This window comes from Microcaecilia unicolor, chromosome 3 (assembly GCF_901765095.1).
Source record: "Microcaecilia unicolor chromosome 3, aMicUni1.1, whole genome shotgun sequence".
NCBI classification, from domain to species: domain Eukaryota; kingdom Metazoa; phylum Chordata; class Amphibia; order Gymnophiona; family Siphonopidae; genus Microcaecilia; species Microcaecilia unicolor.
Genome location: NC_044033.1, coordinates 198,444,220 through 198,456,751, shown reverse-complemented (window position 1 = coordinate 198,456,751; position 12,532 = coordinate 198,444,220). Strand labels below are relative to the sequence as shown.

General features: G+C 47.6%; 1 protein-coding gene across 3 annotated transcripts in view; it reads right to left on the bottom strand.

The window, feature by feature from the left end:
• Window positions 1-12,532, bottom strand: part of KEAP1 (kelch like ECH associated protein 1) — a 54,396-nt gene that overhangs the window by 30,217 nt on the left and 11,647 nt on the right. Inside the window, exons 2-3 of one of the 3 annotated variants that reach the window (XM_030197061.1) lie at window positions 1,706-1,793; window positions 1,261-1,354 (exon numbers count right to left, since the gene is read on the bottom strand). The exons of 1 other annotated variant lie outside the window; for it this stretch is intronic. The gene's annotated coding sequence lies outside the window, so the exon portion shown is untranslated. The remainder of the gene's footprint in view (window positions 1-1,260; window positions 1,355-1,705; window positions 1,794-12,532) is intronic. One more of the 3 variants, XM_030197060.1, reaches the window with a different exon arrangement.

Below are 12,532 nucleotides of genomic sequence, written 5' to 3'. Positions count from 1 at the left end.
TCTACTCAAGATGATGCTTAATATACAGGCTGACCTCAGGGTAAAAAGACATTTTCACTTCACCATCTCAACCCACATAAGGACAATGCAACCCCAAATGGTTAAACCCCCTAAATACAGTGTTAACACCGCTCCCAAGCACCAAGCCCAGAAGTCTCTGAAATAGGAGTGAAGAGGGACAGTGCAGGGTACTCCTGTGCATAACTCTTACCCTCTGCCCACAAGAGAAAGATGATGCTCTGTTTTTGCACTGGACATTCCCCAGAGCTTAACTTTGGCGACGTGACAATTTTATAGGTGTTGTCAAAGTAATGCATTTTGCACACACATTCTCATCAGAAAATAGGGAGAAACCCGCATAGCACATGTTTACCCTCTCCCCACCCCAACACAACCAAAAATCTCATCGCAGTGCATTCCCACCCCCACAACAAACCCCTCCAAACTTCAAAATCCCCAACCCTGTCACCATGCAGTCCTTATCCTGGGTTCCCTCTACCCAGTGCACCTTGGTAAACACATCCACTGTCAAACCTTCCAACACAGAGGGTGCTTTCGAACTACCTGACCTGTTTGCAGGAGAGGATGTTTATCAAAAACGTTCAACATAACAGTAAACGTTATTGAACTATAAATCTCTCTTATCTCATATGGATGCAGACCCCATCTTGCTTTAACAAAATAAGTACATGTATATATGTAAACCGCTTTGAATGTAGTTGCAAAATACCACAGAAAGGCGGTATATCAAGTCCCATTTCCATATCATCAAACCGCCAACCTGTAACTGAGGACACTCTTCCCCTTACAGCTTCCTGGGAAACCCACTCACCAGCTCTGTCCTGCGTCTCTGCCCTCAGTGGATAGCTGCAGGTTGGGATAGATACCTCTGAGTCACAATGAGGTGGCATTTCATGCAACACCTCCCAGCAGGTAATACATGCACAAAGCTCCAACTTCCTTAATTCAACTCCAAAGCAACTGGACTGTATTCCTTCCCCTTATTACTGCTCGGCACAGCCCCCAAACTCTCAAGCCTTGGTGAGACATAACTTCCAGTCTCGAAAGGCCTCAAGAAGGAATGATACATGGGGAGGGGGGGCAGGGAGGCAATAAATTAACACAACATGGTAATGGAAAAAACAAAAAAGCAAATTATACAAGGAAGCTCTTATACTGAAACCAGAAAAGCAAAATAGTAGAAGGAAGAGAAGAAAATAAACAAAACATGAAATGAAGCGTCTCCATTTCATTCTTTACCTAGTCCAAAATGATTTATGATGTACTTTAATTTGCCTGTAGGAACGAGACACTCCTGCACTAACCCAGCTTGTTTACCTGCTGAGACCAGCATCTGAAGAAAAATCAGAGAACAAGGAAAACACGTTCAACTCCTGCTCCCCTACCCTAACGAAAAAAAATGTACGAAGCCCTATCGCTCAAAGTGGAAAAGCTGCAGATAAACAGAAAGAAGACGAAGAGGCCTGATCTACCCTTGATTTCTGGATTCTCATATCAGCACTGACCTGGAACCAACCCTCACCCCCAGAAAAAACAAAAAAAAGCAGCGAGAGAACTTCCTTATCTTAAGAGTTCAGACTGAAATCAGGGCTACATCTCCTCGCATTCAACAGAAGACCAGGTCTGGCTCAACCTGCTCCCCCCCCCCCCCCCAACTCCAAATTCTGGAAAAGCAGCTACTCACTTAACACCCCAGTCAGAGAGTAGATCCTAGATGACATTAACATCAACAGGACAAGTCAGTCTGAATCCAACCGCGCAGTCTGCTGGGCCTAGAAATAATCATTAAGAAAGCATCCGTATCTGTTTGTGCCACAAAATATATAACCTGCTTCCCTCCCCCAAACCAAGCAGCTGTGATCTACAACAGAACAATCCAGAACAAGGGCCCCTTCACAATTTTGACTCAGGCGTTAGAAAAATGCGGGGGGGGGGGGGGGTCTTTTTTCCTTCTTTTCTAGAAAGGGTGATCTTTATGTTATCCAACACAGAGGGTCCCAAACCTTTGTCTAAAACAGAACCACTACTCTAGAAAAGAAGCTCAAGAACATATTCCCCTCCCCCTTTATTTGTTCTAGAGCAGAAGCTTGCTCCCTCTTTTTGTTCTAGAACAACTTTGCATTCTTTTTAAAGACTTATTGATTTGTTTGACAGCAGAAGCAAGCTCATGCTCCTCTCCCCTTTCCTTTATCTGATCAAGAGCAGTTTTCCATAAGCTTTCTTTCAAGCAGAGGCTCACTTGCATTTTGCCTTTATTTTGGAGCAATTCTACATGTTCTCCTCTGTCTACAACTATTCTCTTGCATTCTCATTTCCCTCTGTTCTAGAGCAGAGGCTTGCGCCCTCTTTTTAGTTGTTCTAAAACAGTTTTGCATCCTCTTTAAATGTGCACCCGCAATCTCCCTATTTGTTTGGCAGCAGAAGCATGCTCATGCTCCTCTCCCCTTTCCTTTTTCATAAGCTTTCTTTCAAGCTGAGGCTCGTTTGCATTTTCCCTATATTTTAGAGCAGTTTTACATGTTCTCTTCTGTATACAACTATTCTTGCATTCTCTTTTCCCTCTGTTCTAGAGCAGGACCTTGCTCACGTTTCCTTTTTGTTACACTGCAGTCTCACTCTCTAGATCAGAAGTTTGCTTAAACGCTCTCACCTTTATTCCATTTAGACTGATCCTGCATGTTCTTCCCTTTATTCACTGTAGACTAGAGATGAGCTTATGCTGTCCCATATTTGTTCTACATTAAGGTTCGCACAAGCATTTCCCTTTTATTCATTCTAGAACTGTCTCACTCTCTTTAAAGCAAAATTTCTCATGTGTTCTCACCTTTCTGATTTTTCTAGACCCGTCTTGAATACTATATTATGTTTTCTCTTTCCTTCTATTTGCTCCAGTGTGCAGTCTAGAACGAAGAATTCTGGATTAGCTTCATTCTTTCTTCCCTTTGTTCTAGAATAGTTTTCTCTCCTTAGCAGAGGCTCACTATGTAAGGGCAAAACCCTTGCCTATATAGTTATAATGAGAGCTTGGTAATAACCCCAGCACCAGAAACGTTGAGCTACGCCTAAATAAAGCATGAGCTGTGTCCTGGTTCTTATCAAGGTCCTGCATCAGCAGAAAGCGATTGCTTAAGGACAGATTGCCCAATGCGATCACCTAGCAACATTCTTGCTCAACGACATGCACCCCAAGTCACAGTGATTCAAAGGGAGTAGAAACAATGAGAAGGGATCTCCGAACCTTAGAAGAATGGTCGAGGGTCTGGCAGTTAAAATTTAATTCCACTAAGTATTCTGGGTTTTAGTGAAATTTCGTTTTCCCAATCAGTAAACCATAAACTATTTGTCAGCAACCAAGTCAATACAGATCAAAAAACAAAATTTTGTTTTTTGTTCTGTATTGACTTGGTTTCTGACAAATAGTTTATAGTTAAAATATAATGCCAAGAAGTGTAGAGTGATGCACTTGGGGTGCAGAAACCCGAAAGAAAGATACTGAATAGGAGGGGAGAGAGACCTTGGGGTGTTGGTGTCTGAGGATCTAAAGGTGAAGAAACAAGGCGACAGCTGTGGCCAGAAGGATGCTAGGCTGCGTAGAGAGGGGCGTAACCAGCAGAAGAAAGGAGAAATTAGACCTTACCTGCTAATTTGCTTTCCTTTAGTCCCTCCGGACCGGCCCAGGATTGGACTGATGGGTTGTGCACGCCTACCAGCAGGTGGAGACTGAGAAAAAAACTCTGACTCTAGAGAGCCAATGAGAGCCCTGGTCATGTGACCCTAGTCCCAGTATTTGAATAACCAAGCAGAAAGGAAAAGAAGGACCTATATTCTGTGCCCTGAGGAATTTAAGCAGCCAGGCAGCACGAGAGAAACCAACGTGCTTAAACTACGGCTTTGCCGTGACACTGGGCGCACCAACAACTCAGCTCAGAGCCGTGGCCTGGCCAATTATGAACAGAAATGTGTATCCCATAAACTGTGCAAGTTGTACAATATTATGAACTGAATAACCAGAGAACTTGCAAAACATTTAACTTGTAGAACATAATGCATTTGTATTTCTTATAGAGCATAATGTATCTCCTTTAACTGTCTAACTAGCAGAACAGCTCTGTAGACGACAGTTGCATCTCTGTACACAGTAAAATTGAGAACCATAGAACACGGGAGGGACCTGGGCCGGTCCGGAGGGACTAAAGGAAAGCAAATTAGCAGGTAAGGTCTAATTTCTCCTTCCTTAGCATCCCTCCGGACCGGCCCAGGATTGGACTGATGGGACGTAACAAAGCAGTAGTCCTAAGGGAGGGACCCCAGCAAACCCGCTGTGAGTACGCGAGATGCAAAGACGGTCTCCTGACGACACTGTACATCTAGCCTGTAATGCCTAGAGAAAGAATGAAGTGACGACCAAGTCGCTGCTTTACAGATCTCCGCTGGAGGCACCAAGGAACACTCCGCCCACGAGGCTGCCTGCCCCCGGGTAGAATGAGCTTTAAGCGCTGCCGGGACTGGTCTGTCTGCCAAAAGATAAGCAGACGCTATCATTTCTTTGATCCACCGAGACAAAGTAGGCTTAGAAGCTGCCAGGCCCTTGCGATGACCAGCCAACAGCAGAAAGAGGCGGTCTGATCGACGGAAGTCCTCCGTAACCGCAAGATACCGTTTAAGTACTCTCCTAACATCCAGAGTATACAACTTTCGCTGCTCCTGCGTTCCGGAGGAGGATCCCAGAATAGGAAGAAAAACCGCCTGGGACATATGAAACCGAGATAGTACCTTGGGCAAAAAGGAAGGAACCGGCCGAAGGACCACTCGCTCTTTAGAAAATTCCAGAAATGGAGATCTACAGGAAAAAGCTTGCAACTCTGAGACTCTTCTAGCTGACGCGATAGCCACCAAAAACACCGTCTTAAGCGTTAAATCCTTCAGAGAACATGTTTGTAAAGGCTCAAAAGGAGGCTTTGTCAGAGACGAAAGCACCAGATTAAGGTCCCAAGATGGAAAAACCGATCTGACCGGAGGACGAAGAAGGCTGACCCCCTTCAAAAAACGAGCCACCTCGGGAAGACTAGCCAAAGACTTACCCCTTATTCTACCTCTGAAACAGGACAAAGCTGCCGCCTGCACCTTCAGCGACGAAAGAGAGAGTCCCTTATCAAAACCTCGCTGTAAAAAATCTAACATCTGAGGTACTGACGCCCGAAAAGGAACAATGTCAGCTTCTGCACACCAATCCTCAAAAATTCTCCACGTGCGAATATAGTTTAAAGAGGTGGAACGGCGACGAGACTGCAGCATGGTAGAAATTACTGGCGTTGAAAATCCTCGCTTAGTTAAACGAGCTCGTTCAAGAGCCAAGCCGTAAGACAAAATCGAGCTGGATCTGGATGCGGAACTGGTCCTTGAACCAGCAAAGCCTTGTGTGCCGGAAGACGAAGAGGAGACGCCACGGACAGACGCTGGAGATCCGCGTACCAGGGACGCCGAGGCCAGTCCGGTGCCACCAAAATGATCGGCCCCCCGTGGTCTTCGATCTTCTGAAGGAGACGACCTATTAGTGGCCATGGAGGAAACGCGTAAAGAAGGCCGGAGGGCCATTGCTGCAAGAGGGCGTCTACCCCTGCCGCCCTTACATCCTTTCGGCGACTGAAGAAGCGAGGAACTTTGGAGTTGAGCCTGGAGGCAAAGAGATCTAGTACTGGAAGACCCCAGCGCTGTACTATCAACTGGAACGCCCGATCGCTCAGAGCCCATTCCCCGGGATCTAGAGTGTGACGACTGAGGAAGTCTGCTTGGACGTTGTCCACTCCTGCCACATGCGAGGCTGAGATGGCCGTGAGGTGAATCTCCGCCCACGCCAGGAGACTCTCCGCTTCCCGACACAGGAGACGGCACCTCGTACCTCCCTGGCGGTTGATGTAGGCTACTGCCGAGGCGTTGTCCGAGAGAACTCGCACCGCTGTGCCCTCCAGAAGAGAACCGAAGTGCCGCAGAGCTAACCGAATCGCCCTGGTCTCCAGAAAGTTGATGGATTGAACTGCTTCCAGCGGCGACCAGAGGCCCTGGGCCCACTTGTCCAGGCAATGAGCCCCCCAGCCTCGGAGACTGGCATCTGTTGTTAGAGGAATCCACCGCGGAGTCTCCAATGGCATCCCCACAGTGAGATTCTGCATCCGTAGCCACCAAACCAGAGAGATTCGCTCCCGGAGCCGCAAAGGCAGTCTCAACAGAAGGGAATCTGTTTGAGCAGACCACCGGGTCAGAAGAGACCACTGAAGAGATCTCATGTGAGCCCTGGCCCAGGGAACTACTTCTATCGAGGCAGCCATGGAACCGAGAACCTGAAGATAGTCTCGAGCACACGGTACTTTCAGATGCATCAAATTCCGAACTTGAGACCGGAGCTTTAGGATTCTGCCCTGCGGAAGAAAAACTCGACCCCTCGCAGTATCGAAGGTGACCCCCAAATACTCTAGAGACTGAGAGGGAACCAAATGGCTCTTGGCTATGTTCACCACCCAACCTAGGGACTGCAGGAACGATACTACTCGCTCCGTGACCTGACAACTTTCTTGATAAGACTTTGCCCTTATCAACCAGTCGTCCAGGTAGGGATGAACCAAAATCCCTTCCTTCCTGAGAGCCGCTGCCACCACGACCATCACTTTGGTAAATGTGCGCGGCGCCGTCGCCAGGCCGAAAGGCAGAGCGCGAAACTGATAATGTCGGCCTAGAATTGCAAAACGCAAAAACTTGTGGTGAGCAGGACGAATGGGAATATGCAAATAGGCCTCTGTCAGGTCCAAAGCTGTTAAATACTCTCCCTTGCGCACTGCTACTATGACTGACCGAAGGGTCTCCATCCGGAAACTGGTGACCTTGAGAGCGCGATTGACAGCTTTGAGGTCGAGAATAGGACGATGGGAGTCCTCCTTTTTGGGCACCACAAAGTAAATGGAATACCGACCTTGCTTGTACTCGGCAGGAGGAACTGGATAAATCGCCTGGAGATCTAAGAGCCTCTGGAGAGTCTCCCGAACCGCACGCGCTTTGAGGGGAGAACGACAGGGAGACTCCAGAAAGGCGTCTGAAATAGGCCTTGCAAACTCTAAGGCATATCCGTCTCGAACCACCTCCAAGACCCACTGATCTGATGTAATGTGGGCCCACCTCTGATAAAACTGAGAAAGCCGAGCTCCGACAGGTACCAGAGAAGGGGCCCTCGCACCTTCATTGGGAAGGACGCGCAGGGGAGCGAAAATTGCCGCTTGAGAATCTGCCTCCTCTGCGGTAACCTCGAAAGGACTGGTTCCTGGAAAAGAAACGCGACCTCTGAGGCTGAGCAGCTTTATCAGGCTGAAATCTACGGAAAGACCTTAGCCTACCACGTCCAAAGAAGGCCCCCCGACTGGATAGGCGAGGCCGATCTTCAGGGAGACGAGGCACCTTAGAGTCTCCTAGGGAGTGAACCAATTTGTCCAAATCGTCTCCAAACAAAAATGAACCCCTAAAGGGAAATTTACTCAACTTAGATTTGGAGGCTGCATCTGCCGACCAACCTTTCAACCAAAGAGAGCGGCGAGCTGCAACTCCCAGGGCCAAAGATTTAGAAGAAGCCCTCAACAGGTCATATAGTGCATCGGCTAAAAAAGCAGAGCCTGTTTCAATCTTTGCCACTTCGACATCTATAGCTGCAAGATCATCGGAAGATCTATCCAAGACTCTTTCGGCCCACCGAAAGCAGGCCCTGGCCACTAAAGATCCGCAAATGGCCGCCTGCACTGCCAGGGAGGAAACTTCAAAATTATGCTTCAAAAGAGAGTCCAAACGCCTGTCTTGAGTATCTTTAAGCGCCGTTCCTCCATCTACTGGGACTGTGTTGCGTTTAGTAACCGCAGAGACCACAGCATCAACCACTGGGAGCTTAAGAAGTGCTTTATCAGCTTCGGGCACTGGATATAACCGAGACATAGATCTAGTAGGCCGAAAAGCAGCATCCGGGACCTCCCACTGCGCTTTAATGACATCCCAAATGTCCTCATGCATAGGAAAGGTCTTGCTAGAAGCCCTAGAGCCCTTAACCAACAAATCAACTTTACGGACTTGTGAAGCTGGAGGCTGATCATCAAAATTTAAAGTAGTAGCCACCATAACAATAAGATCCTGTAAATCTTCCTTGTGAAACACTCTAGCCACCGAGGGATCTTCCCCCTGGCCCAAAGGAACAGTGTCAGGATCTAAAGAGGAAGGATCCTCCCAAGCCAGCTCATTAAGTGCCGGTCCTAAATCTTCCTCTTCCTCCAAAAAAGGCATGTCTGAACTATGCTCTGGTATCAGATCTGAAGGAAACTCACATGTCCTAGGCTTAGCTGCAGTAGGAACTGAACTGCCCATAGCCCCTGACAGCCCCGCTGTAGCCCCTGCCAGCCCCGCTGCTGGCACTTCTCGCTGCATCAGGAAGGCCTGGTACATCTGAACAACAAACTCAGGGGGAAAACCTCCTCCCTGAGTGGTTGTCGAGTGTGCCAGGACCTCCGTATTTAAATCTCCCAAAATCGCGGAGTTTAAAGGGCCAGACGCGGCACCCGACGTTGAAGGAGCAGGAGACAAAATGGCCGCCGTTCGCGCCACTTTCGCCGCGGGCGCTTCAAGAACTAAGCCAGAGGCCTCCGAACTAGGAGCGAGGGAGCGCGACGGCGAAATCGAAACCCCCGACGGAACCGAAGACAAAACCGGCGGAGGAAGAGGAACGGCGGGCATGTCAAGCGCCGTACAAAATTTACAGGCGCCGGCGGCATTAACTCCCCGACGCTGACACACTGCACATCTTTTCAACTTTTCCGCCATCGCGGCAACAAGCGAGCACTCGCGAGAAAGCGGCAACGCGGTTCGCGCCTTTTTTAACAGCCTAATTAGCAGCTAAAAACCCGAGGGCTGACAGGAGCAATAAAACACTAAAAAGGCACTGGCTTGCCTTAGTTCGCTTCCCCTATCTCGTAGCTCTTTTTTTTTTTTAAAACAGGTGCTGAAAACCCACAACAGAGCTGCCTGACAGAGCTGCCTGCTCGTTAAGTCAGCGGGGAACAGATAGCTTACTCAGCTGTTTCAGTTCTTTTTTTTTTTTTTTTTAATACTGGCTGCCTCTCCCAAAGGCAATACTCCTTTCAATGAAAGGGTAGCCCTTCCCTTAGTTATTAATAAAGCTGTGTGGGGATACACCAGAAGGGAGATGGGGAGGAAATAGGGGGGAGGGACTCGGGACACCCGAGTTTAACACCCCAGAGGCTGAACACTAAGGCACTTAGTATCAGGAATGACCTCAATAAAATTCCTGGGCACAGAAGAACCAATAAAGAAAATCTACCAATACCAAAAAGAGAGACTAATAGGCTCACGTCCTACCTGCTGGGAGACTGAGAAAATACTGGGACTAGGGTCACATGACCAGGGCTCTCATTGGCTCTCTAGAGTCAGAGTTTTTTTCTCAGTCTCCACCTGCTGGTAGGCGTGCACAACCCATCAGTCCAATCCTGGGCCTGCGTAGAGAGGGGCGTAACCAGCAGAAGAAAGGAGGTGTTGATGCCCCTTTAACCAGCAGAAGGAGGTGTTGATGCCCCTTTACAAGTCATTGGTGAGGCCCCACTCGGAGTATTGTGTTCAGTTTTGGAGGCCGTATCTGGCTAAAGATGTAAAAAGACCGGAAGCGATGCAAAGAAAAGGTACGAAAATGGTATGAGATTTGCGCTGCAAACCGTACGAGAAGAGACTTGCCGACCTAAACATGTATACCTTGGAGGAAAAGGAGAAACAGGAGTGACATGATATAGACATTCAAATATTTGAAAGGTATTAATCCGCAAATGAACCTTTTCCGGAGACGGGAAGGCAGCAGAACTAGAGGACATGAATTGAGGTTGAAGGGGGGCAGACTCAGGACTAATGTCAGGAAGTATTTTTTCACAGAGAGGGTGGTAGATATGAGGAATGCCCTCCCGCAGGAGGTGGTGGAGAAGAAAACGGTAATGGAATTCAAACATGCGTGGGATAAACACAAAGGATTCTGATTTAGAAGGAATGGTTCCATGGAATCTTAGTGGAGATTGGGGAAACAAAACAGGAGCTGGGCAGACTTCTACAGTCTATGCCCTGATCATGACTGAATAGATAGGGATGGGCTGGAGTGTAAATTTTAAGGGGCTTTGACGTTAGCTTCAGAATTTTTTGTACAAGAACAGTGCTGGACAGACTTCTACGAGAATGGCAAGGACAAATCAAACTCGGGTATAAAGTATCACATACCATGTAAAACGAGTTTATCTTGCTGGCCAGACTGGATGGACCGTTCAGGCATTTATCTGCCATCATTTACTATGTTACTCTGTTATTTTGGAAACAGGCCTGGAGAATCAATCAAGGCCAAATCAATAGACCATTTGGAGCCAGTGACCCCAGAATTACAATTTGCTGATACAACACAACGTTGCAGTAATTTCCCCGGTGAGGTGGTCCAGAGTATCGGAAACAACTTACTAGTCTTCAAAGACTTTGCCTCCACTAGATCTGTATAAAGAAACACTGGAAACCAAGAATAAAAGGAGCTGGTTTTCCATCCGACATGACTCATGTTATGCCATGCATCCACTCTGCCTGCACTGCTGTGTCCTGCCAGGGATCTTCTGCCTCCAGCTGTTCACTTGCTACCCTCACTATATCTAAGTCGTATACCAGCTGTTATTACCAAAGGGTAATGATAGGAGGCCAGATTCCAGGCCTAGCCTAGGGTTTAAAATGCATTCGCTCTGACCTATTCTCTGATAAGAATGCTCACCTTTCTTTCTTTTTTTTTTTTTGTTATCTTGCATTTGCACATAATTTTCAGTTCCTTGTGTTTTTTGCCTTTGTCAGTTTCACTTGCTTGTAAATAAACAGCCTTTATTTTTATAACAATTGACTTGTTTCCTTGCTGGTCAGTTCCCAGAGCAAAAGAACTTGTATTTGTATAATTTGTAGGGAGAGATTTTAAGGAAACCAATAAAGCTACCATTACACAATGTTGCCCTCCCCCTCTCATTATGCACATAAGACACCTACAAATAAGTGCTGCCCTTCTCTTTCTGGCCCAGATGCACTAAACGTTTTTGCTTGTTAAATGAGCCTTTAACGAAGAATTTTCTACCCGTTGGATGCACTAAAGCCCATTTTCCGACAATGGTAGCAGCTAACGAAAACAGAATGCAGATGAGCAATTAGTCTACAAACCCTATTGAAATGACATGCACTAACATTTTCCGATTAGTTTAACGCACGAAAAGTGAACAAAACACCGTGAAATCTAACGAGAGATCTGTACCTCTCGTTAGAGCTGTCCGCTAAAAAATTTTTTATGTAAAAACCAAAAAATAAAAAAACGAGGGGGGCGAAAACGCGCGTCAGGGGCGTCCTTTATTGATGCCCCAGGTCGCCGCTGCTCTCCTCTCCGTCTACACCAATATAAAAGTACAAAAAAAAAAGGATCGGGAGGGGGGCAAGGGCGCTCGTCCGGAGCGTCCTGTATGAACGGCCTTGCCCCCTCCCCCCCCCGCTGCTCCCCGCTTACGTCAGAAGGAGGCAGGCCTAGGCCAGGGAAGAAGAGACGTCATGAAGACTCTGCGACCAACAACAGATCTTCTTCCTGCCTGTGCAGCGCCTTCAGAAAGAGGTGAGAGGCGCTGCTTGGGCCGGTAATACGGAGGGGGGTCTCGGTGGAGGGGGGAGCGGCGTAGTCGACCTCAGGGGGGGCGGGGCACGGGGCGGAAGAATGACGGGAGGCGGAGCTTTAGCAAAACAGAGGAACAGGAAGGGAGGGGGACCGGGGCTACTAAAATTTCGCTTTTTCGTGCGGGGGAAGGAAGCGGGGAGCAGCGGGGGGGGGGGGGGCAAGGCCGTCCATACAGGACGCTCCGGACGAACGCCCTTGCCCCCTCCCGATCCTTTTTTTTTGTACTTTTATATTGGTGCAGACCGGGTAGCCACGTGTATGTGTTGTGGCTTTTTTTTTGTTTGTTTTGACGGTTGCGGCATGCGCAGAGCAGCCAGCATAACGCTTGGCTGCTCTGCGCATGCTTTAGGTGCCGATTGACGGGGATTGCGAATGTGTGATACATCCTACTTTTCAATACCGCACCGAACATTTCTGAAGCGTTTTTTTTTCAGCATTCTTCGTTTTTTCATATTCGTTAAGCACTTTTACGATTTAGATTTTTTAACGTTTGGTTGATGCATCTGGACCTCTGTTCTAAAATTTCAGAATGCAAGGTTACTTCTTCGTTCACCTATTCTTTTCTGTCCTAGATCACAGCCTTGCAATCCAACTCACTACAGCACTCTTTTTCATTCACATGCTCCCCTTTTATTCATTCTAAAAGTAGTTTCACACTCACTCAAGCACAGGCTTGCGTACACATGCCCCCACTTTCTCCCTTTATTCATTCTAAAAATCTAGGGCAACGGTGAATTCATAACAACAGAAGCATTG